This window comes from Syngnathus scovelli, chromosome 4 (assembly GCF_024217435.2).
Source record: "Syngnathus scovelli strain Florida chromosome 4, RoL_Ssco_1.2, whole genome shotgun sequence".
Taxonomy (NCBI): Eukaryota; Metazoa; Chordata; class Actinopteri; order Syngnathiformes; family Syngnathidae; genus Syngnathus; species Syngnathus scovelli.
Window position 1 is genome coordinate 16,818,994 of NC_090850.1, and position 24,666 is coordinate 16,843,659.

Here is a 24,666-nt window from a genome sequence, read left to right on the forward strand (position 1 = left end):
ATTTTATCCATCCCTCCTTCCATCCATCCATCCAGCCACTATTTTTATCTGTTCACTTATCTATTTTTATCTACTTTTTACTTATCCATTTTGATTTATTTACTTATCTACTTCTATATACTTATCTATTTTACCTATTTAATTATCTAATTTTATCCATCCCTCCATCCATCCATCCATCCAGCCACTATTTTTATCCGTTTACTTATCTATTTCTATCTACTTTTTACTTATCCATTTTGATTTATTTACTTATCTACTTCTATATGCGTATCTATTTTATCTATTTAATTATCTAATTTTATCCATCCCTCCATCCGTCCATCCATCCAGCCACTATTTTTATCTGTTCACTTATCTATTTTTATCTACTATTTACTTATCCATTTTTATCTATTTACTTATCTACTTCTGCAAACTTATGTATTTTATCTATTTCCTTATCTATTTTTATCCATCCCTCCTTCCATCCATCCATCCATCCACTATTATCATCAGTTTATTTATCTATTTTTTATCTACTTATCTATGTACTTAACTATTTACTTATTCAGATATTTAGTGATGTATTTTTACATATTTACTTATCTTATTCTCTCTATTCGGCATCAGTCTCAAAAGTCTCTTGAGTCTGGACGTTAGGTCGTCTTCCCACCACATCTTCTGTAGCTGGTGAGCCCATTCCATAAGAGACAAACGTGGCCTCAGATGTTACAGGTGTGGGCCGGATCTGGTGATGGTGGGGACATCCAATGCGGTCCCGGCGTCATCCAGGCGCATCCGAGGCAGTCCTTCCTTTGTCCAGGTGCATCCAGGGTGGTCCTGGCTTCATCCAGGCGCATCAAAGGCGGTCCTGGCTTCATCCAGGCAATCCCAACTTTGTCCAGGCTAACCCAAGACAGTCCTGGTTTTGTCCAGGTGTATCCAAGGCGTGGTCCAGGCGCATCCGAGGCGGTCCCGGCATTGTACAGGCGCATTCAAGGCGGCCCTGGCGTGGTCCAGGCGCATCTAAGCCGCATCAAAGGCGCATCCAAGACAGTCCCGCTGTCGTCTAGGGGGATCCAAGATGATCCCGGCGTCGTCCAGGCGCATGCAAGACGGTACCGGCTTCGTCCAGGCGCATCCAAGCCGGTCTCTGCGTCGTCCAAGGCGCATCCAAGAGGGTCCTGGCATCGTCCAGGCGCATCCAAGGCGCATCCAAGGCAGTGCCGTCGTAGTCTGGGCGAATGCAGGAAGCATGCAAGGCGCATTCAAGGCGGTCCCAACATCGTCCAGGCGCAATCAAGGCGGCCCAGGCGCATGCAAGGCGGTCCTGGCGTCCAGGCGCATCCAAAGTCCAGCCGATCTCCAGGCGCATCCAAGAAGCACCAGGCGTCGTCCAAGCGCATTCAAGGCAATCCCAGCGGCGTCTAACTGCATCCAAGACGCTCCCGCTGTCATCCAGGCGCATCAAAGATGCATCCAAGGCGCATCCAAGGTGGTCCCGGCGCCGTTCAGGCGCATCCTAGACGGTTCCGTCGTTGTCCAGGCGCATCCAAAGCAGTTTCGGCGTTGACCAGGTTCATCCAAGGCGGTCCCGGCGCTAGAGCGGTTCCCAGGGTCGTCCAGAAGCTTCCAAGGCTGATTAAAAGCAAGTCCAAGGCACATCCAAGGCGGTCCCGGCGGACCCTCCTCTCCAGCACCCCTGAATAGACCTCACCAGGGAGGCTGAGGAGTGTGATTCCCCTGTAATTGGAACACACCCTCCGGTCCCCCTTCTTAAAGAGGGGAACCACCACCCCAGTCTGCCAATCCAGAGGCACTGTCCCCGATGTCCACGCAACGTTGTAGAGGCGTGTCAGCCATGACAGCCCCACAACATCCAGAGCCTTTAAGAACTCCGGGCGGATCTCATCCACCCCCGGGGCCTTGCCACCGAGGAGTTTTTTAACTACCTCAGTGACTTCGACCCCAGAGATTGGAGAATCGGCCTCAGAGTCTCCAGGCCCTGCTTCGTCAATGGAAGGCGTGTAGGTGGAATTGAGGAGGTCTTCGATGTATTCTCCCCACCGACTCACGACGTCCCGGGTCAAGGTCAGCAGCACGCCATCCCCACTGTAAACAGTGTTGACGTTGCACTGCTTCCCCTTCCAGAGACGCCGGACGGTGGACCAGAATTTCCTCGAAGCCGTCCGAGAGTCATTCTCCATGGCCTCACCAAATGCATCCAAGGTGCATCAGAGGCGCTTCAGAGGCGGTCCCAGCGTCTTCCAGACGCATCCAAGGCAATCTCGGGGTTGTCCAGGCGCACACTAGGCGGTCCCGTCGTCGTCCGTGCACATCCAAAGCGGCTTTGACGTTGACCAGGCGCATCCAAATTGGTCCCAGCGTCATCCAGGCACATCTAAGGTGATCCCGGCGTCGTCCAGGGCGCATCCAAGGCGGTCCTGGCGTTGTCCAGGCCCATCCAAGGGAGTCCCAGCGTCATCCAGGCACATCTAAAGCGGTGCCGGCGTCGTCCAGGCGCTTCCAAGGTGCATCCAAGGCTCATCCAAGGCAGTCCCGGCGTCGTCCAGGCGCATCCGAACCGGTACCGGCGTCGTCCAGGCGCATTCAAAGCCGGTCTCAGTGTCATCCAGGCGCATACAAGATGATCCCTGCATCGTCCAAGGCGAATCCAAGGCGGTCCCGGCTTCGTCTAGGCACATCCAAGGCAGTCCTGGCGGGGTCCAGAAGCATTCAAGGAGTATCTAAGGCAGTCCCGGCATCGTCCAGGCGCATCCGAGACAGTCCCGGCATCGTCCAGGCTCAACCAAGGCGGTCCCAATGTTCAGGCGCATGCAAGGCGGTACCAGCATCGTCCAGGCACATCCAACAGTACCGGCGTTGTCCAGGTGCATCCAAAGAAGTCAAAGCAGCGTCCAGGCGCACCCATAGCGGTACTGACGTCGTCCAGGCGCATTCAGGGCAGTTCAAGCGTTGTCCAGGTCCATCCAAGGTGCATTTAGAACGGTTCCCAGGGTCGTCCAGAAGCTTCCAAGGCTGATTAAAAGTAAATCCAAGGCACATCCAAGGCGGTCCCGACGGACCCTCCTCTCCAGCACCCCTGAATAGACCTCACCAGGGAGGCTGAGGAGTGTGATTCCCCTGTAATTGGAGCACACCCTCCGGTCCCCCTTCTTAAAGAGGGGAACCACCACCCCAGTCTGCCAATCCAGAGGCACTGTCCCCGATGTCCACGCAATGTTGTAGAGGCGTGTCAGCCATGACAGCCCCACAACATCCAGAGCCTTTAAGAACTCCGGGCGGATCTCATCCACCCCCGGGGCCTTGCCACCGAGGAGTTTTTTAACTACCTCAGTGACTTCGACCCCAGAGATTGGAGAATCCGCCTCAGAGTCTCCAGGCCCTGCTTCCTCAATGGAAGGCGTGTAGGTGGAAATGAGGAGGTCTTCGAAGTATTCTCCCCACCGACTCACGACGTCCCGGGTCGAGGTCAGCAGCACGCCATCCCCACTGTAAACAGTGTTGACGTTGCACTGCTCCCCCCTCCTGAGACGCCGGACGGTGGACCAGAATTTCCTCGAAGCCGTCCGAGAGTCATTCTCCATGGACTCACCAAAAGCATCCAAGGTGCATCAGAGGCGGTCCCGGCGTCTTCCAGACGCATCCAAGGCAATCTCGGGGTTGTCCAGGCGCACACTAGGCGGTCCTGTCGTCGTCCGTGCACATCCAAGGCGGTCCTGGCGTTGTCCAGGCCCATCCAAGGGAGTCCCAGCCTCATCCAGGCACATCCAAAGCGGTACTGGCGTCGTCCAGGCGCTTCCAAGGTGAATCCAAGGCTCATCCAATGCAGTCCCGGCGTCGTCCAGGCGCATCCAAGCTGGTACCGGCGTCGTCCAGGCGCATTCAAAGCCGGTCTCAGTGTCATCCAGGCGCATACAAGATGATCCCTGCGTCGTCCAAGGCGAATCCAAGGCGGTCCCGGCTTCGTCTAGGCGCATCCAAGGCAGTCCTGGCGAGGTCCAGAAGCATTCAAGGAGTATCTAAGGCATTCCCGGCATCGTCCAGGCGCATCCGAGACAGTCCCGGCATCATCCAGGCTCAACCAAGGCGGTCCTAATGTTCAGGCGCATGCAAGGCGGTACCAGCATCGTCCAGGCACATCCAAGACAGTCCCGGTGATGTCCAGGTGCATCCAAAGAAGTCAAAGCAGCGTCCAGGCGCACCCATAGCGGTACTGACGTCGTCCAGGCGCATCCAGGGCAGTCCAAGCGTTGTCCAGGTGCATCCAAAGTGCATTTAGAACGGTTCCCAGGGTCGTCCAGAAGCTTCCAAGGCTGATTAAAAGTAAATCCAAGGCACATCCAAGGCGGTCCCGACGGACCCTCCTCTCCAGCACCCCTGAATAGACCTCACCAGGGAGGCTGAGGAGTGTGATACCCCTGTAATTGGAACACACACTCCGGTCCCCCTTCTTAAAGAGGGGAACCACCACCCCAGTCTGCCAATCCAGAGGCACTGTCCCCGATGTCCACGCAACGTTGTAGAGGCGTGTCAGCCATGACAGCCCCACAACATCCAGAGCCTTTAAGAACTCCGGGCGGATCTCATCCACCCCCGGGGCCTTGCCACCGAGGAGTTTTTTAACTACCTCAGTGACTTCGACCCCAGAGATTGGAGAATCCGCCTCAGAGTCTCCAGGCCCTGCTTCCTCAATGGAAGGCGTGTAGGTGGAATTGAGGAGGTCTTCGAAGTATTCTCCCCACCGACTCACGACGTCCCGGGTCGAGGTCAGCAGCACGCCATCCCCACTGTAAACAGTGTTGACGTTGCACTGCTCCCCCCTCCTGAGACGCCGGACGGTGGACCAGAATTTCCTCGAAGCCGTCCGAGAGTCATTCTCCATGGACTCACCAAACGCATCCAAGGTGCATCAGAGGCGCATCAGAGGCGGTCCCGGCGTCTTCCAGACGCATCCAAGGCAATCTCGGGGTTGTCCAGGCGCACACTAGGCGGTCCTGTCGTCGTCCGTGCACATCCAAGGCGGTCCTGGCGTTGTCCAGGCCCATCCAAGGGAGTCCCAGCGTCATCCAGGCACATCCAAAGCGGTACCGGCGTCGTCCAGGCGCTTCCAAGGTGAATCCAAGGCTCATCCAATGCAGTCCCGGCGTCGTCCAGGCGCATCCAAGCCGGTACCGGCGTCGTCCAGGCGCATTCAAAGCCGGTCTCAGTGTCATCCAGGCGCATACAAGATGATCCCTGCGTCGTCCAAGGCGAATCCAAGGCGGTCCCGGCTTCGTCTAGGCGCATCCAAGGCAGTCCTGGCGAGGTCCAGAAGCATTCAAGGAGTATCTAAGGCATTCCCGGCATCGTCCAGGCGCATCCGAGACAGTCCCGGCATCATCCAGGCTCAACCAAGGCGGTCCTAATGTTCAGGCGCATGCAAGGCGGTACCAGCATCGTCCAGGCACATCCAAGACAGTCCCGGTGTTGTCCAGGTGCATCCAAAGAAGTCAAAGCAGCGTCCAGGCGCACCCATAGCGGTACTGACGTCGTCCAGGCGCATCCAGGGCAGTCCAAGCGTTGTCCAGGTGCATCCAAAGTGCATTTAGAACGGTTCCCAGGGTCGTCCAGAAGCTTCCAAGGCTGATTAAAAGTAAATCCAAGGCACATCCAAGGCGGTCCCGACGGACCCTCCTCTCCAGCACCCCTGAATAGACCTCACCAGGGAGGCTGAGGAGTGTGATACCCCTGTAATTGGAACACACCCTCCGGTCCCCCTTCTTAAAGAGGGGAACCACCACCCCAGTCTGCCAATCCAGAGGCACTGTCCCCGATGTCCACGCAACGTTGTAGAGGCGTGTCAGCCATGACAGCCCCACAACATCCAGAGCCTTTAAGAACTCCGGGCGGATCTCATCCACCCCCGGGGCCTTGCCACCGAGGAGTCTTTTAACTACCTCAGTGACTTCGACCCCAGAGATTGGAGAATCCGCCTCAGAGTCTCCAGGCCCTGCTTCCTCAATGGAAGGCGTGTAGGTGGAATTGAAGAGGTTTTCGAAGTATTCTCCCCACCGACTCACGACGTCCCGGGTCGAGGTCAGCAGCACGCCATCCCCACTGTAAACAGTGTTGACGTTGCACTGCTCCCCCCTCCTGAGACGCCGGACGGTGGACCAGAATTTCCTCGAAGCCGTCCGAGAGTCATTCTCCATGGACTCACCAAACGCATCCAAGGTGCATCAGAGGCGCATCAGAGGCGGTCCCGGCGTCTTCCAGACGCATCCAAGGCAATCTCGGGGTTGTCCAGGCGCACACTAGGCGGTCCTGTCGTCGTCCGTGCACATCCAAGGCGGTCCTGGCGTTGTCCAGGCCCATCCAAGGGAGTCCCAGCGTCATCCAGGCACATCCAAAGCGGTACCGGCGTCGTCCAGGCGCTTCCAAGGTGAATCCAAGGCTCATCCAATGCAGTCCCGGCGTCGTCCAGGCGCATCCAAGCCGGTACCGGCGTCGTCCAGGCGCATTCAAAGCCGGTCTCAGTGTCATCCAGGCGCATACAAGATGATCCCTGCGTCGTCCAAGGCGAATCCAAGGCGGTCCCGGCTTCGTCTAGGCGCATCCAAGGCAGTCCTGGCGAGGTCCAGAAGCATTCAAGGAGTATCTAAGGCATTCCCGGCATCGTCCAGGCGCATCCGAGACAGTCCCGGCATCATCCAGGCTCAACCAAGGCGGTCCTAATGTTCAGGCGCATGCAAGGCGATACCAGCATCGTCCAGGCACATCCAAGACAGTCCCGGTGTTGTCCAGGTGCATCCAAAGAAGTCAAAGCAGCGTCCAGGCGCACCCATAGCGGTACTGACGTCGTCCAGGCGCATCCAGGGCAGTCCAAGCGTTGTCCAGGTGCATCCAAAGTGCATTTAAAACGGTTCCCAGGGTCGTCCAGAAGCTTCCAAGGCTGATTAAAAGTAAATCCAAGGCACATCCAAGGCGGTCCCGACGGACCCTCCTCTCCAGCACCCCTGAATAGACCTCACCAGGGAGGCTGAGGAGTGTGATACCCCTGTAATTGGAACACACACTCCGGTCCCCCTTCTTAAAGAGGGGAACCACCACCCCAGTCTGCCAATCCAGAGGCACTGTCCCCGATGTCCACGCAACGTTGTAGAGGCGTGTCAGCCATGACAGCCCCACAACATCCAGAGCCTTTAAGAACTCCGGGCGGATCTCATCCACCCCCGGGGCCTTGCCACCGAGGAGTTTTTTAACTACCTCAGTGACTTCGACCCCAGAGATTGGAGAATCCGCCTCAGAGTCTCCAGGCCCTGCTTCCTCAATGGAAGGCGTGTAGGTGGAATTGAGGAGGTCTTCGAAGTATTCTCCCCACCGACTCACGACGTCCCGGGTCGAGGTCAGCAGCACGCCATCCCCACTGTAAACAGTGTTGATGTTGCACTGCTTCCCCCTCCTGAGACGCCGGATGGTGGACCAGAATTTCCTCGAAGCCGTCCGAGAGTCATTCTCCATGGGCTCACCAAACGCATCCAAGGTGCATCAAAGGCGCATCAGAGGCGGTCCCGTCCAAGTCCAGGTGCATCCAAGGCGGTCCCGGCGTCTTCCAGGCCCATCCAAGGCAGTCCCAGCGTCTTCCAGACGCATCCAAGGCGATCTCGGGGTTGTCGAGGCGCACCCTAGGCGGTCCCGTCGTCGTCCGTGCACATCCAAAGCGGCTTCGACGTTGGCCAGGCGCATCCGAATTGGTCCCAGCGTCATCCAGGCACATCTAAGGTGGTCCCAGCGTCCTCCAGGGCGCATCCAAGGCGGTCCTGGCGTTGTCCAGGCCCATCCAAGGGAGTCCCAGCGTCATCCAGGCACATCCAAAGCGGTGACGGCGTCATCCAGGCGCTTCCAAGGTGCATCCAAGGCTCATCCAAGGCAGTCCCAGCGTCGACCTGCCGCATCGGAGTTGGTCCTACTGTCGTCCAGGCGCATCATAGGCGCATCATAGGCGGTCCTGGCATCACCCGGGCGCAACCAAAGCAGTCCCAGCTTGGTCCAGGCGCATCCAAAGCAGTCCAGGTGCATCCAAGGCGGTCCTGGCATCATCCAGAAGCATCCAAAGCAATCCCAGCGTCGTCCAGGCGCGCCCAATGCGCAGCCAAGGCGATCTCGACGTCATCCAGATGCATCCAAGGTGATCCTGGCGTCATCCAAGGTGGTCCCGGGGTCGCCCAAGCCCATCCAAAGGCGCATCCTAGGCACATCCAAGTCACATCCAAGGCGGTCCCGGCGTTGTTTGGGCGCATCAAAGGCGGTCCAGGAGTTGTCCAGGCGCACCCAAGGGGGTATCGACATCATTCAGGCGCATCCATGGCGGTCCCAGCGTTGTCCAAGTGCATCCAAGATGCATTTAAGGCGGCCCCTGGGCTGTTCAGAAGCTTCCACGGCGGATCCATCGCGGAAGTAAATCGCATCCAAGGCGGTCCCGGCGTCGTCCAGGCGCATCCAAGCTGCAATCAAGGCGCATCCAAGTCGCGTCCCGGCGTCGTCCAGGCGCATCCAAGGCAGTCCCGGCGTTGTCCAGGCGCATTCAAGGCGGTCCCGGCATTGAAGAGGCGCATTCAAGGCAGCCCTGGCGTGGTCCAGGCGCATACAAGCCGCATCCAAGGCACATCCAAGCCGCATCCAAGGCGGTCGTCCAGGGGCATTCAAGGCGATCCCGGCGTCGTCCAGTCGCATATAAGCCGGTCTCTGCGTCGTCCAAGGCGCATCCAAGAGGGTCCCGGCATCGTCCAGGCGCATCCAAGGTGCATCCAAGGCAGTGCCGTTGTAGTCCGGGCGCATGTATGGCGCATTTAAGGCGGTCCCAACGTCGTCCTGGCGCAATCGAGGCGGTCCTGGCGTCCAGGCGCATCCAAAGTCCAGCCGATCTCCAGGCGCATCCAAGAAGCACCAGGCGTCGTCCAAGCGCATTCAAGGCAATCCCAGCGGCGTCTAAGTGCATCCAAGACGCTCCCGCTGTCATCCAGGCGCATCTAAGATGCATCCAAGGCGCATCCAAGGTGGTCCCGGCGCCGTTCAGGCGCATCCTAGACGGTCCCGTCGTTGTCCAGGCGCATCCAAAGCAGTTTCGGGGTTGACCAGGTTCATCCAAAGCGGTCCCGGCGTCGTCCAGGCGCATTCAAAGCCGGTCTCAATGTCATCCAGGCGCATGCAAGATGATCCCTGCGTCGTCCAAGGCGAATCCAAGGCGGTCCCGGCTTCGTCTAGGCACATCCAAGGCAGTCCTGGCAAGGTCCAGAAGCATTCAAGGAGTATCTAAGGCAGTCCCGGCATCGTCCAGGCGCATCCGAGGCAGTCCCGGCATCATCCAGGCTCAACCAAGGCGGTACCAGCATCGTCCAGGCACATCCAAGACAGTCCCGGCGTTGTCCAGGTGCATCCAAAGAAGTCAAAGCAGTGTCCAGGCGCACCCATAGCTGTACTGACGTCGTCCAGGCGCATTCAAGGCAGTCCAAGCGTTGTCCAGGTGCATCCAAGGTGCATTTAGAACGGTTCCCAGGGTCGTCCAGAAGCTTCCAAGGCTGATTAAAAGTAAATCCAAGGCACATCCAAGGCGGTCCTGCCGTCGTTCACGCCGGTTTCGGCGTCGTCCAAGCGCATCCAAGGCGATCCCGACTTCATCCAGGCGCCTCCGAGTGGGTCCCCGCGTCGTCCAGGCGCATCCAAGGTGGTTCCGGCGTCGTCCAGGCGTACCCAAGGCACATCCAAGGCAGCCCGGGCGTCGTCCAGGCGCATCCACGGCGGTCGTGACGTCGTCCAGGCGCCTTCAAGGCCATCCCGGCGGTGTCCAGGCGCATGTAAGGCGGTCCAGGCGCATTCAAGTCGGTCCTGACGTCATCCAGGCGAATCCAAGGCGGTGCCAGCTTCATCCAGATGCATCCAAAGCACATCCAAAGCGGTCCCGACGTCATCCAGGCGCATCCAAGGCGGTTATGGCGTTGTCCAGGTGCATCCAAGGCGGTCGTTGCTTCGTTCAGGCGCATTCAACGTGGTCATGAAGTCGTCCAGGCGCATCCAATGCAGTCCCGGCGTCCTCTGGGTGCAGCCAATGTGGTCCCGGTGTTGTCCAGGCGCATCCAATGTGGTCCCGACGTCGTCCAGGCACATCCAATGCGGTCCCGGCGCCATCCAGGCAGGCCCGGCTTAGTGCGCCTGGACGCCGGTGGGCACCTTGGTGGCCTTGCTTCCCTGCTACTTATCTAGTTCATCTATACAATTTTTATCTATTCAAACAATTCACTTCTCTATTTACATCTATTTTACCAATTTAGTTTTCCATTTTATCTATTTCATCAACTTACGTTTTCATTTTAATCTATTTTACCTATTTACTTTCCTATTTCATGTATCTAATTAATCTACTGTTCTATTTTGATCTATTTATTCATCTATTTTGATATACTTTATCTATATACGTTTCTATTTTTATCTATTTTAACTATTTACTTTTCTATTTTTATCTGTTTTATCTATTTACTTTCCTATTTTGATGTATTCTATTTGTTTTTTTAATTTTTAGCGATTTTATATATTTAATTTTCTAATTTTATCTAGTTATCTTTTTACTTTACTAATTTTATATATTTTATCTATTTTTTTCTATTTTATCTATTTACTTTTTTATTTTATCTACTTTATCTATTTAGTTTTCTATTTTTATCTATTTTATCTACTTTATCTATTTAATTTTCTTTTATCTAGTTAATTTACTTCACTATTTTATCTAGTTTGATTTATTTACTTTTCTATTTTATCTATTTATTCTTCTATTTTTATCCATTTGATTTTTATTTTAAATCTATTTAATTATCTAATTTTATCTATTTACTTATCTACTTCTATATACTTATCTATTTTATCTATTTATCTAATTTTATCCATCCCTCCATCCATCCATCCATCCAGCCACTATTTTTATCTATTTACTTATCTATTTTTATCTATTTAACTATCCATTTTTATCTATTTATATTTCTATTTTTATATATTTCTCTACCTTAGCTATTTTTATCTATTTTACTTATCCATTTTTATTTAATTACTTATCTACTTGTATATACGTATTTATTTTATCTATTTAATTATCTAATTTTATCCATCCTCCATCCATCCATCCATCCAGCCACTATTTTTATCTATTTACTTATCTATTTTTATTTATTTAACTACAAATTTAGCTATTTATTTTTCTATTTTTATATATTAATCTATTTTATCTAATTTTATCTCTTATTTATGCATTTTTATCTATTTACTTATCTACTTCTATATACTTGTTAATGTATTTACTTTTCTATTTTTATCTATTTACTTTTCTAATTTTATCTATTTTAATCTAGTTACTTTTCTAATTTGATTTATTTACTAATCTATTTTTAGCTATTTACTTTCGTATTTCCAGCTATTTACTTCTCTGTTTTTATCTATTTACTTATTTATTTGATGCTGTTTACTTATCAATTTTTACCTATTTTCTTATCTACTCACACTTATCGATTTAATCTGTTTACTCAGCTAATTTTTTCTATTTACTGCTTTTATCTATTTGTCTATTTACTTCAAGGCGCATCCGAGGCAGCCCCGGCGTTGTCCAGGCGCACACAAGGCGATTCCGGCGTCGTCTAGGTGCGTCCAGGTGCGTCCAGGTGCATCCAAGGCGCATCCAAGGCAGTCCCGGCATCATCCAGGCGCATCCAAGGCGGTCCTGGTGTCGTCCAGGGGCATCCAAGGCACATCCAAGGTGCATCCAAGGCAGTTCCAGCATTGTCCAGGCGCATCCAAGGCATTCCCGACGTCCTCCAGGCGCATCCAAGGCAGTCCCAGCGTCGTCCAGGCGCAACCAAGGCAATCCCGACGTCGTCCAGGCGCATACAAGGCAGTCTCGGCGTCGTCCAGGCGCAGCCAAGGTAGTCCTGGCATCGTCTAAGTGCATCCAAGGCGCATCCTGGTGTTGACTAGGCGCATCCAAGCCAGTCCCGCATCATCCAGGCGCATTCTCGGCGGTCCTGTCATCGTCCAGGCGGATCCACCCAGGCGTCAGGCAGGCTGCATCCAAGTCGCATTCAAGGCGCATCCAAGGCGCAATCATGGCGCATCCAAGGCGGTCCCGGCATCGTCCAGACGCATCCAAGGCGGTCCTGGCGTCGTGCAGGCGCAACCAAGGTGGTCCCGGCGTCGTCCAGGCGCATCCATTGCGGTCCCGGTGTTGTCCAGGCGCATCAAGGGCGGTCCAGAGGTCACAAAGGGCATCCAAGGATATCCCAGCGTCGTCCAGGCACATCCAAGATGGTCCCAGTGTCGTCCAGGCGCATCCAAGGTGGTCTCAGAATTATCTAGGCGCCTTGGCAACGTCCAGGCGCACCAAAGGCGGTCCCGGCGTCGTCCAGGCGTAAGCAAGGCAGTCCAGGTGTTGGCCAAGAGCAACCAAGGCGGTCCCGGCGTCGTCCATGCGCATCCAAGGCGGTCTCGCTGTAGTCCAGGCGCATCCATGACGCATCCAAGGCGGTCCCGGCGTCATCCAGGTGCATCCAAGGCGGTCCAAGCATCATCCAGGCGCATCCAAGGCGATCCCGGCTCCATCCAGGCGCATCCCAGGCGGTTCCTGCATCGTCCAGGCGCATGCAAGATGGTCCCTGCCTCTTCCAGGCATGTCCAAGGCGCATTCAAGGCGGTCCAAGCGTCGTCCAGGTACATCCAAGGCAGTTCTGACGTCGTCCAGGCACACCCAAGGCTGTCCCGGAGTCATTCAGGAGCATCAGACACGGCCCCGGCGTTGTCCAGGCCCACACAAGGTCGTCCAGGCGCATCCAAGGCGGTTTCGGCGTCGGCCAGGTGCAACCAAGGCCGTCCCGGCGTCGTCCAGGCGCATGCAAGGCAGTCCCGGCTTCGTCCAGCTGCATCCAAGGCAGTCCCGGCTTCGTCCAGCTGCATCCAAGGCAGTCCCGGCGTGGTCCAGGTGCATCCAAAGTGATCCCGGCGTCGTCTAGGCGGGTACAAGGTGGTCCCAACGTCTTCCAGGCACATCCAGGGCAGTCCTGGCATTGTCTGGGCACATCCAAGGTGCATCCAGGGTGGTCCTGGCGTCCATTAGGTGCATCCAAGGTGCATCCGAGGCACATTTCAAGCCACATTTCAAGTCGTCCAGGGGCATCCTAGGTGGTCCTGGGGTCGTCCAGGGGCATCCAAGGTGATCCCGCCGTCGTCCAGGCGCATCCAAGCTGAGCTTGGCGTCAACCAGGCGCATTCAAGGCTGTCCCGGCGTCGTACAGGCACATCCAAGGCAGTCCCAGCGGCGTCCAGGCGCATTCAAGGCGGTCTCAGCGTTGTCCTGGCGCATCCAAAGCATATCCAAGGCGGTCCCGGCCTCACCCAGGCGCATTCAAGGCAGTCCTGGCGTCGTCCAGGCGCATCCAAGGCAATCCCGGCGTCGTCCAGGGCATGCAAAATGGTTCTCCGGCGTCGTCCAGGCGTGACCAAGGCGATCCCAGCGTCCAAGCACGTCCAAGGCGCATTCAAGGATCATCCAAGGCGGTCCAAGCATCGTCCAGATGCATCCAAGGCAGTTCTGACGTCGTCCAGGCACATCCAAGGTAGTTCCAAAGTCATCCAGGCGCATCCGATGCGGTCCCGGCGTCGTCCAGGCGCATCCGAGGCAGGCCCGGCTTCGTCCAGGCACATCAAAGGCAGTCCCGGCGTCGACTAGGTGCATTCAAGTCAGTCGCGGCGTCGTCCAGGCGCATTCAAGGTGGTCCTGGCTTGGTCTCAGCGCATCCAAGGCGGTCCTGGCGTTGTCCAGGCGCATCCCAGGCAGTCCTGGCTTGGTCCAAGCGCATCCAAGGCGGTCTTTGCTTCGTCCAGGCGCATCCGAAGCAGTCCTGGCTTCATCCAGGCACGTCCAAGGCAGCGTACCAAAAAAAAAAAAACACCATTGCAGAAGACCTACCTGCAGTCGTGGATATGGTCTCCGTCATGCTGCCTCATTCACATTAAAAAAGAAATCATTTTATTTACTTTTGTTTTGTAGGATAAAATGTTTTAAATATTGTGCTCCTTACTTTGAATTGAATATTAATTATTGCTGTTATTTCATTTAATGTTATGTTTGCTCATTATTTTGTATTTTCTTCAGCATAAAATGGCAGCTGGTCAAGAATGTTTAGAGTTTAAAAATTCACAATTTATTTTTTAATTTCAGGCAAAGTGATGCACATTCAATCTGTTCTGTTACAGACACAAAAACAATGTTATAATAAAGTTATTCTTTACTGTAAGTTGACCTTTTTTATTTAGTTTTGTTTACTTTAATCATTGAAGAATCATTCAAGTTTAATGTTAATAAGGGTACAAGCGTGGGGGGCTCAAAATGTTTTTTTCTCCCTGGGGGGCATCAGGGAATTGATTGAGCAGCACTGAACTAAGCGCAGGCGCAGGGCATGGCAGGGCAGGGGTGGGCAGGGTAGGGCAGGGCAAGGGTGGGCAGTTTCAACCAGATGCGGGCACATGACATAGCGGCACACAAAAGACTTATGCTAGTTGCGTTAATCTGTCGATGGTGTTTTCCACCATTGATGCGTTGGCATCACCAACCTTAGCATTCATCACATTTTCTTCACATACTGTGTCAAATCTGCATTGGGTGGTTCGCAGCCACCAAAATATTTGAGCCACTAAGCTTCAATCAGTTTTTGGTATACATAATATATTGTATGCTGTGAGTATTGCTATATTTTCTGCCTACAAGTGTTGCTGCAAAGTTTGTGTTCAAATATCAGTGTTATATTGCAGTTATAATGACCGCAACATTAATCTAGAATTGTTAGCATTATATGTTAGCATTAAGCTCAGACAAAACAAACATCCGGGAGATGCTAAAATACTTGTCGTACAGTGTGACTTTTGTAAATGAAATATAATGACTTACTTGTTTGCTGTTCTCCTCGAGTATTCAGATCATAATGGCAGACGTAATTTTTGGAACCGCATTGAAGGCGGTCCCAGCGTTGTGCAGTTTGTGTTCAAATATCAGTGATATATTGGAGTTATAATGACTGTAACATTAAACTAGAATTGTTAGCATGGTTGTGTTAGTCTGTCGATGGTGTTTTCCATAATGCGTTAGCATCAAGCTAACCAAGCTTAGCATTCATCACATTTCTTCACACACTGTGTCAAATCTGTATTGGGTGGTTCGCAATCACCAAAATATTTGAGCCACTAAGCTTCAATCAGTTTTTGGTATACATAATATATTGTATGCTGTGAGTATTGCTATATTTTCTGCCTACAAGTGTTGCTGCAAAGTTTGTGTTCAAATATCAGTGTTATATTGCAGTTATAATGACCGCAACATTAATCTAGAATTGTTAGCATTATATGTTAGCATTAAGCTCAGACAAAACAAACATCCGGGAGATGCTAAAATACTTGTCGTACAGTGTGACTTTTGTAAATGAAATGTAATGACTTACTTGTTTGCTGTTCTCCTCGAGTATTCAGATCATAATGGCAGACGTAATTTTTGGAACCGCATTGAAGGCGGTCCCAGCGTTGTGCAGTTTGTGTTCAAATATCAGTGATATATTGGAGTTATAATGACTAACATTAATCTAGAATTGTTAGCATGGTTGTGTTAGTCTGTCGATGGTGTTTTCCATAATGCGTTAGCATCAAGCTAACCAAGCTTAGCATTCATCACATTTCTTCACACACTGTGTCAAATCTGTATTGGGTGGTTCGCAATCACCAAAATATTTGAGCCCCTAAGCTTCAATCACTTTTTAGTATACATAATATATGCCTCTGAGTTTAGTTATATGTTCTGCCTACAAGTGTTGCTGTAAAGTTTGTGTTCACATATCAGTTATATTGGAGTTATATGACTGCAACATTAATCTAGAATTGTTAGCATTGTATGTTAGCATTAAGCTCAGACAAAACTAAAACATCCGGTAATTGCTAAAATACTTGTCGTACAGTGTGACTTTTGTAAATGAGAAATAATGACTTACTTGTTTGCTGTTCTTCTCAAGTATTCAGATCATAATGGCTGACGTAATTTTTGTAACTCCAAATGAACATATGGAATTTACAGTAGACCATTGAAAGGCAGGCAAATGCAACTCGTGCAGCCCCCTAAAAAAAATTACAAAAGGAAAATAGTTCATTTAATTTATTTTTTACGTTATAAAAACCTACAGTCATGGCATAATTGAAAAGAATGTAAAGAATTAAATAAAAACAGCTTGCACATAATGATTTCATGCTTGTAACAGACTTGAGCCTATATATGGTCTGCAGAAACGAGCTCTAAGAGTAATATGTTGTGTACATCCGAAACATTCATCTCAGCCTCTTTTTACTCAGCTAGGTATCCTCACTGTTTTTCAAGTCAATCATCTTCAAATTGGTCTCTTGCTTCATGGCTCATTGGGGAGAACCCTTCCCCTATTTTTTCATAACTTATTTAGACAGAATTCTCAGGTCCATAATTACCCCACATGCAGCTCAAATGACCTCAGACCACCAATAGCCCGTACAGCCCAAACTCAATTTAACATACTAGGCTACAGAGGGTCAAAGATTTACAATTTGCTTCCACTATTTTTATGGGACTTTTCTCACCAATTTAAGAAGGCTCTGAAATCACTTATCTTAGACACTAAATACTTTCCATATGGTATGCTAAATGAACCTGGCTGGATCCATTCATTATTCTCTTTAGTTATAGTTTTGGTGTGCTTTTTCCCTATTGTTGTATGCCTTATCCCTGTTATTAATGTTTCTTTTTTCATCTGTATGACATGTATTAGGATGCATATTTCTCTATCCATTGAAATTTTACCTTAAATGTATTCATATTTCTGGAGAATGCTACTTTGCAAGCCCCTGGAGGGTTTTTTAGACATTCTTTTTCACATGTATTCAATCTATGTACATTTTAAATGTTTTTGTATGTGAAAATAAACAAAAATAATTAAAAAATTAAGCAAAAGTATACAACATGTGAAATTAGATTAACATTACTTCTCTTAAACGCTCAAACTCGGCCACAATATGTCAATAATAATAATCCAGCTGGTTATCAACACTTTTGTAGAAAAGCTGATACTACCTGCAGCCGTGGATATATGGTCTCAGTCATGCTGCCTTATTTTCATTAAAAAAAACAGCACAAATTGTTTTATTTATTTTTGTTTTGTAGGTTAAAATGTTTTATATATTGTGCTCCAGAGTTAATGGTGCTAATTACTTTGAATTGAATATTATTTATTGCTGTTATTTAATATTATGTATGTTAATTATTATTTTATTGTATTTTTTTTAGCCTAAAATGGCAGTTGGTCAAGAATGTTTAGCATTTAAATAATCATAATTTATCTTAATTTCAGGCAAAGTGATGCACATTGAATCTGTTCTGTTACAAACTAAAAAACAATGTTATTCTTTATTGTAAGTTGATCTTTCTTTTTTATTTATTTTTTGTTTTCTTTAATCATTAAAGAAACATTAAAGTTTAATGTTAATAAGGGTACAAGCTTGGGGGTGGCGTAAAATGTTTTCTTCTCCCTAGGGGGGGCATCTCAGAAAATGATTGAGAAACACTGATCTCAACGCAGGCACAGGGTAGGGCAGGGGTGGGCAGTTTCAACCAGATGCAGGCACATGACATAGCCGCAAACAAAAGACTGATGCTGGTTGTGTTAGTCTGTCGATGGTGCTTTCAATAATGCGTTAGCATCAAGCTAACCAAGCTTAGCATTCATCACATTTTCTTCACATACTGTGTCAAATCTGTATTGGGTGGTTCGCAGACACCAGCATATTTGAGCCACTAAACATCAATCAATTTTTAGTGTACATAATATATGCGCGTGAGTATTGTTATATTTTCTGCCTACAAGTTTTCACTTTACTTCTATGACCACTGATTGTACTTCTGCTGCTGTGTATCTATGTGTGTGTGTGTGTGGGTCTGTATTGTCAATACTCTTATTACACACCGTGTGTGTGTGTGTGCGTGTGTGTGAATGTGAGAGAGAGTATTTTATTGTATAGTATTGCACATGTTTATCAGCATGTTAGTGTTTGAATGACTGCAATGTGTAAGTGTGCATTGTCTCTGTTTATGTTGTGAATGAATATGTCAGAGAAAGAAATTGTAAATTCAGTATGAGTAAGTTAGTGTGTGTGTGTGTGTGTGTGTTGTGTGTATGTGTGAGTGAGTGAGAAAGAAAGATTTATGTCAATGTCTTATTTAAATGTTTTTAGTTAAACTGCACATTGGAGACTGGTCAAACGCAATTTCAAACTTCTGTGGTAACCCTGTTACATAGGATTTTTGACAATAAAGTAAACTTGAACTTGAAGTGTTGCTGCAAAGTTTGTGATCAAATATTGGTGTTATATTGGAGTTATAACAACTGCAACATTGATCTATAATTGTTAGCATTGTATGTTAACATTAAGCTCAGACAAAACTAAAACATCTGGGAGATGCTAAAATACTTGTCGTAAAGTGTGACTTTTGTAAATGAGTGATAATGACTTACTTGTTTGCTGTTCTCAAGTATTCAGATCATAATGGCTGACGTAATTTTGGAACTCCAAATGAACACACATGGAACATCCACTACACCATTGAAATGCAGGCAAATGCAACTCGCGCAGGCCCCTAAAAAAAACAATACAAAACAAAAATAGTTTATTTTGTTTGTTTTTTACTTCATAAAAACCTACAGTAATAGCATAATTGAAAAGAATGTAAAGAATTACAGAAAGGGTTGTACATAATTAATAAAGTTTCATGCTTCAGTATAATACAAAGAGTTGAGCCACTAAACTTCAATCAGTTATTAGTATACATAATATACAGGACTGTCTCAGGAAATTAGAATATTGTGATAAAGTTCTTTATTTTCTGTAATGCAATTAAAGAAACAAAAATGTCGTACATTCTGGATTCATTACAAATCAACTGAAATATTGCAAGCCTTTCATTATTTTAATGTTGCTGATTATGGCATAGAGCTTAAGAAAACTCAAATATCCTTTGTCAAAATATTAGAATATCATGAAATAGTATACTAGTAAGGTAAAGCAATCAAAACTAAACCACGTTTTCCCTTCTGTGTTCTGACCAACAGCCGGGGGTAAAAAGAGCATAACCATCCGAGCCAACCCCCGATACAGTCCTCAGGCTCCCCAACAATAGCGGTAGCAGTTTGCATTATTTTATTGCAAAGTTTTTCCTTATTCAGATTTGTTTCAAGATTAGTTACAGTTAGACTTCACTTTAATGTTTAATGCAGTTATTGCAATTTTGTTGTTTCATCACAGTAGATTGGTTTATTTACATTTTAAAAACCAGTAGCCATTCATTTACAAATATAATTGCACTTTAGTTTACATATTTAAATGTTCAGATATTAAGATGTGACAGATTTTGCATGATTTGAAAGAGGCAAAATATATGCTTACTCTTTCAAATATAGTAGTATAATCATTTATTTCAGATGTAATTATTTTCTGAATAAAAATTAAATTTGGTGTTCAAAAATTCATTTTTCAAACCTGAGTCTTTTAAAAGAGGGGGTCGTCTTGTAATCGGGGTCGTATTATATTTGGGCCAATACAGTAATATGAAATTAGATTAACATTACTTCTCTAAAACGCTTAAACCCTCAAACTCGGCCACAATATGGCAATATTAATATTCCAGCTGGTTATTAACACTTTTGGGCAGTCAAAGACACTAGAATACTGTATGAACATCAATTGAAAACGAAGCAACACGGCACATACTATTTTCAAATAGACGAGATAAACACATTTTTCACGAGACATACTAAATTTTAGGTTTGCCCATATTTAAGGGCAAGCCTATAAATCATTCTAATATTACACACCATTTCCATACATTTGTAGAGCAGTTTAGAGGGAAAAAATCCTGAAGTATGGTAGGCCAAGCTACAAGCAAATACTCCGTCGTGTTGCCCCGAATATGCTGTGTTAGCGCTAAACTACGCGCGAACGAGAATTACTACAATACTACCAATATTAGTACAATAGTCCATCGTATCATTTAATAAAGTCGTTTATTATTAAACTCTCCATATTATTACAATTGTTGGTAGTAGTTAACATCGTTCTTACCTCATGCGTTTCAACGCAATTTAAAAAGGAGACAGCCGCCAATTGATTACACACACCTGCGCAGTTCACAGTTAAACTCGGCCACAATATGCCAATATTAATATTCCAGAATATTCCAGCTGGTTATTAACACTTTTGGGCAGCCAAAGAAACCAAAAATATTGTATGAAGATCAACCAATTGAAAGCGAAGCAACACGGCACATCATATTGTCAAATTAACGAGATAAACACGTTTTTAACGAGACATACCTTTAGGTTTGCCCATATTTAGGGGCAAGTCTATCAATCATTCTAACAGTACAAATCATTTCCATACATTTGTAGAGCAGTTTAGAGGGGGGAAAAATGTGAAGTATGGTAGGCCAAGCTACAAGCTAAAACTCCGTCGTGTTGCCCCGAATGCTGTGTTCGCGCTAACGCGCGAACGAGAACAATTGCTACAATACTACCAATATTCGTACAATAGTTAATCGTATCATTTAATAAAGTTGTTCATTATTCAACTCTCCATATTATTACGATTGTTTGTAGTAGTTAACATCGTTCTTACCTCATGCGTTTCAATGCTATTTAAAAAGGAGACAGCCGGCAATTGATTACACACACCTGCGCAGTTCACAGTTAAACTCGGCCACAATATGGCAACATAAATATTCCAGAATATTCCAGCTGGTTATTAACACTTTTGGGCAGTCAAAGACACCAAAAATACTTTATTAACATCAACCAATTGAAAACGAAGCAACGCGGCACATCATATTTTCAAATAAACGAGATAAACACATTTTTAACGAGACTTACCTTTACGTTTGCCCATTTTCCGGGGCAAGTCTATAAACCATTCTAACAGTACACACCATCTCCATACATTTGTAGAGCAGTTTAGAGGGGGGAAAAAATCGTGAAGGATGGTAGGCCAAGCTACAAGCTAAAACTCCGTCGTGTTGCTCCGAATGCTGTGTTAGCGCTAAGCTACGCGCGAACGAGAAAAATTACTACAATGCTACCAATATTAGTACAATAGTTCATCACATCATTTAATAAAGTTGTTTATTATTCAACTCTCCATATTATTACGATTGTTTATAGTAGTTAACATCGTTCTTACCTCATGCGTTTCAATGCTATTTAAAAAAGGAGACAGCCGGCAATTGATCACACACACCTGCGCAGTTCACAGTTAAACTCGGCCACAATATGGCAATATTAATATTCCAGAATATTCCAGCTGGTTATTAACACTTTTGGGCAGTCAAAGACACCAAAAATACTTTATTAACATCAACCAATTGAAAACGAAGCAAAACGGCACATCATATTTTCAAATAAACGAGATAAACACATTTTCAACGAGACTTACCTTTAGGTTTGCCCATTTTCAGGGGCAAGTCTATAAACCATTCTAACAGTACACACCATTTCCATACATTTGTAGAGCAGTTTAGAGGGGAAAAAAATCGTGAAGGATGGTAAGCCAAGCTACAAGCTAAAACTCCGTCATGTTGCTCCGAATGCTGTGTTAGCGCTAAGCTACGCGCGAACGAGAACAATTACTACAATACTACCAATATTAGTAGGACAATAGTTTATCGAATAATTTAATAAAGTTGTTTATTATTTAACTCTCTATATTATTACGGTTGTTGGTAATAGTTAATTTACAATACATCGTTCTTACCTCATGCGTTTCACCGCAATTTAGAATGGAGACAACCGGCATGTGATTACACACACCTGCTCCGGTGAATGAACGATTCGTTCAAAAGGAACGACTCTTTTCAGTGATCACTTCCTAAAGTGATTTTTTATATATATATATATATATATATATATATATATATATATATATATATATATATATATATATATATATATATATATATATACAGAGAGAGAGAGAGAGAGAGAGAGAGAGAGAGAGAGAGGCGGCTCGGTGGGGCACTGGGTAGCACATCCGCCTCACAGTTAGGAGGGTGCGGGTTTGATTCCACCTCCGGCCCTCCCTGTGTGGAGTTTGCATGTTCTCCCCGGTCCCGCGTGGGTTTTCTCCGGGCACTCCGGTTTCCTCCCAAATCCCTAAAACATGCTTGGTGGGCCGATTGAGCACTCCAAATTGTCCCTCGGTGTGAGTGCAGTGCGGATGGTTGTTTGTCTCTGTGTGCCCTGCGATTGGCTGGCAACCGGTTCAGGGTTTCCCCCGCCTACTGCCCGTTGACGGTTGGGATAGGCTCCAGCACGCCCGCGACCCCCGTGGGGACTAAGCGGTTCAGAAAATGGATGGATGGATGGTCAAGTCAAGTTTATTTGTATAGCCCTAAATCACAAACAGTCTCAAAGGCCTTCACATAGCCAAAAATTGACAATTATTCTCAAAGCACCCCCTGATCTTAAGCTCCCAAAAGGGCAAGGAAAAACTCAAAAAAACCCTGCCAGTGGAAAATGAGAAACCTTGAGAAGGGACCACAGATTGAAGGATCCACCTTTCAGGATCACCAGGTTGTAATGTATGCAGAGAGGGCACAAGTAATACATAATATGAAAATCAATGAAAAAAATGGATGTCGGAGGTGCCCTCTATTGTCTTCAAGGAGGTTGAGCTGCAGTTTCCTCATCTTGAATTTGTCCTCGAGAATCCAGCTAGCCGCTATCAGCTTTTGCGCCACCTAACCCCCTCCCCAGCCAGGGAGGATGGATATATATCAGAAATCTTGAATGCAGCATTTTACCTCAAAACAATGGTGCTTCAAGTGCAATTGTATACTATTCAGGTAGTTTTAGTGTTGCAAAACTAGTAGAGTAGTCATTCTTAGAATTTTGGATTGTGCAACGTCATGTTACACGGGCATACATATGTGTGCAGTTGGTACACGGCTCATATCCACGGCATACTGTACATATGTGCATCTCTGTGCGTGAGTGTTTGTATCAGTGTTTGGCCCTTTAAAAGGTTCCTGCAGGGCCGAGGGGGAAGAGAAGATAACGGGAGCAGACATTATTTGCTTCTGTCATGTCGGCTTAGCATCAGGTCCCCCACACTGTGGTCTAGTCACACATGGATGCCAAGTGGGTGTACCTGAACACATCACACACACACACACACACACGCACGCACACACACACACGCATATGAGGGCAATCAGTGCGGTAGGCTTTTTAATTGGACTCGAAAGAATAGCGCATCTGAAGAGTCAATATCAAGTCTCAGCACATTTCAAAGTCTTTCCACACCAGGCTGCACATAACAGTACATTCACAATTGTTCCCTGGCCTCTGGGTGGAAAAATATTTGTTTTCTCATCACTGCACCTAGAAAGAAATGTGTCAAACAAGCTTCACTCTACACTCCACCTGTCTACATAAGTGAGTCATATACATTATTCATGTATAACATGTTTGTCTTCTGATGTTGCTGGAAATAACGGAAGCATGTGGCACTCTGGTTAAGTCATGTGGCAGTACAGTTGAATAACCACTTGCTCACGATCACTATTAATGGAACAAAAAGTATTCTTGTACAGGCACATGGGCTTGAAGCCTTTAAACATTCATTATGCATCCGAGCTGCACCTTAGCCTGTCTTAGAGTTAAAACATGGCCCTCTTTTGCATTACACACCCGGCCAGACACATTAGAACACACAACAGATGGAAACAGTCACTCATTACAGCATTGTAAATGAGTCGACGCATGATGTGTGATTGTGAGGTCACAAGGGACAGTCCCATCAAAGTCTACTGGCAGGCAGAGTCAACTACTTACTGTATCACGCTCAAGTTATATTAAAACTCTATGCAGTTAAATTTCTAGGACCTTCTGTCTCTTTTTCTCCCCATGCTATTTTCTAAAGTATCGTAGAAACTGCCGCAAATGAAAGAACTGTCGTGCAGCATGTAAGGTCGGCCAGTTCGTAGTCAAATTGTGTAGCTTTAGTATCTCTCATGGATAGCGCCAGAGGACTTCAGCGTAGATACAGCAATTTAATTGAAAAAAAATGGAATAACTGTTTTTAGATGAAAATACAGATGCACATCAACATTTGTGTCCAGTATATTTACACTGTGTGAAGAAACTGCTGTATGGAGAGGGGGGCGGGGGGTGAGCTGTGTTTTTCAATGGGTTGCATGCACCTTAGTGAGTTGGCACATTTGTCTTGCCATGAACTGCATTCATCGGGTGCCTTGCTCACATGAGTTTGCCTAAGGCCGTAAGCTAATGAGGCTTTCAATACATTAACTACTCTTTTGTACGTGCTTGCAACATCGCCATTTCGCATGGAGTAGTAGTTAATACAGCATAGTACAGTAGCTATAGTTAAACATGTACCAAGACTTGTCAAGACTTTTGTTTACATAGGGCACCTGCGTTTCTTCAGGTTTGTATCCAGGATGTGCCCCCTTTGCCATTATTTAGGTCTGTGTGTGTGTGTGTTACATAAGACAGCTGTTCATGTGGTAATAATGAAATCATTCTC

General features: G+C 47.3%; 1 protein-coding gene across 6 annotated transcripts in view; it reads right to left on the minus strand.

Annotated features, from left to right (window-relative positions):
- eva1a (eva-1 homolog A (C. elegans)) overlaps positions 1–21,953 on the minus strand; it is a 91,974-nt gene extending 70,021 nt beyond the window's left edge. For 2 of the 6 annotated variants that reach the window (XM_049718731.2, XM_068650560.1), the window contains exons 1-3: positions 21,874–21,953; positions 18,591–18,712; positions 16,050–16,173 (exon numbers count right to left, since the gene is read on the minus strand). The gene's annotated coding sequence lies outside the window, so the exon portion shown is untranslated. Of the gene's footprint in view, positions 1–16,049; positions 16,174–18,590; positions 18,713–20,193; positions 20,222–20,745; positions 20,804–21,303; positions 21,367–21,555; positions 21,702–21,873 lie in introns of those variants that run through there. The other 4 variants (XM_068650564.1, XM_068650561.1, XM_068650563.1 and 1 more) reach the window with 4 other exon arrangements.
- Positions 21,954–24,666: the final 2,713 nt, after the last annotated feature.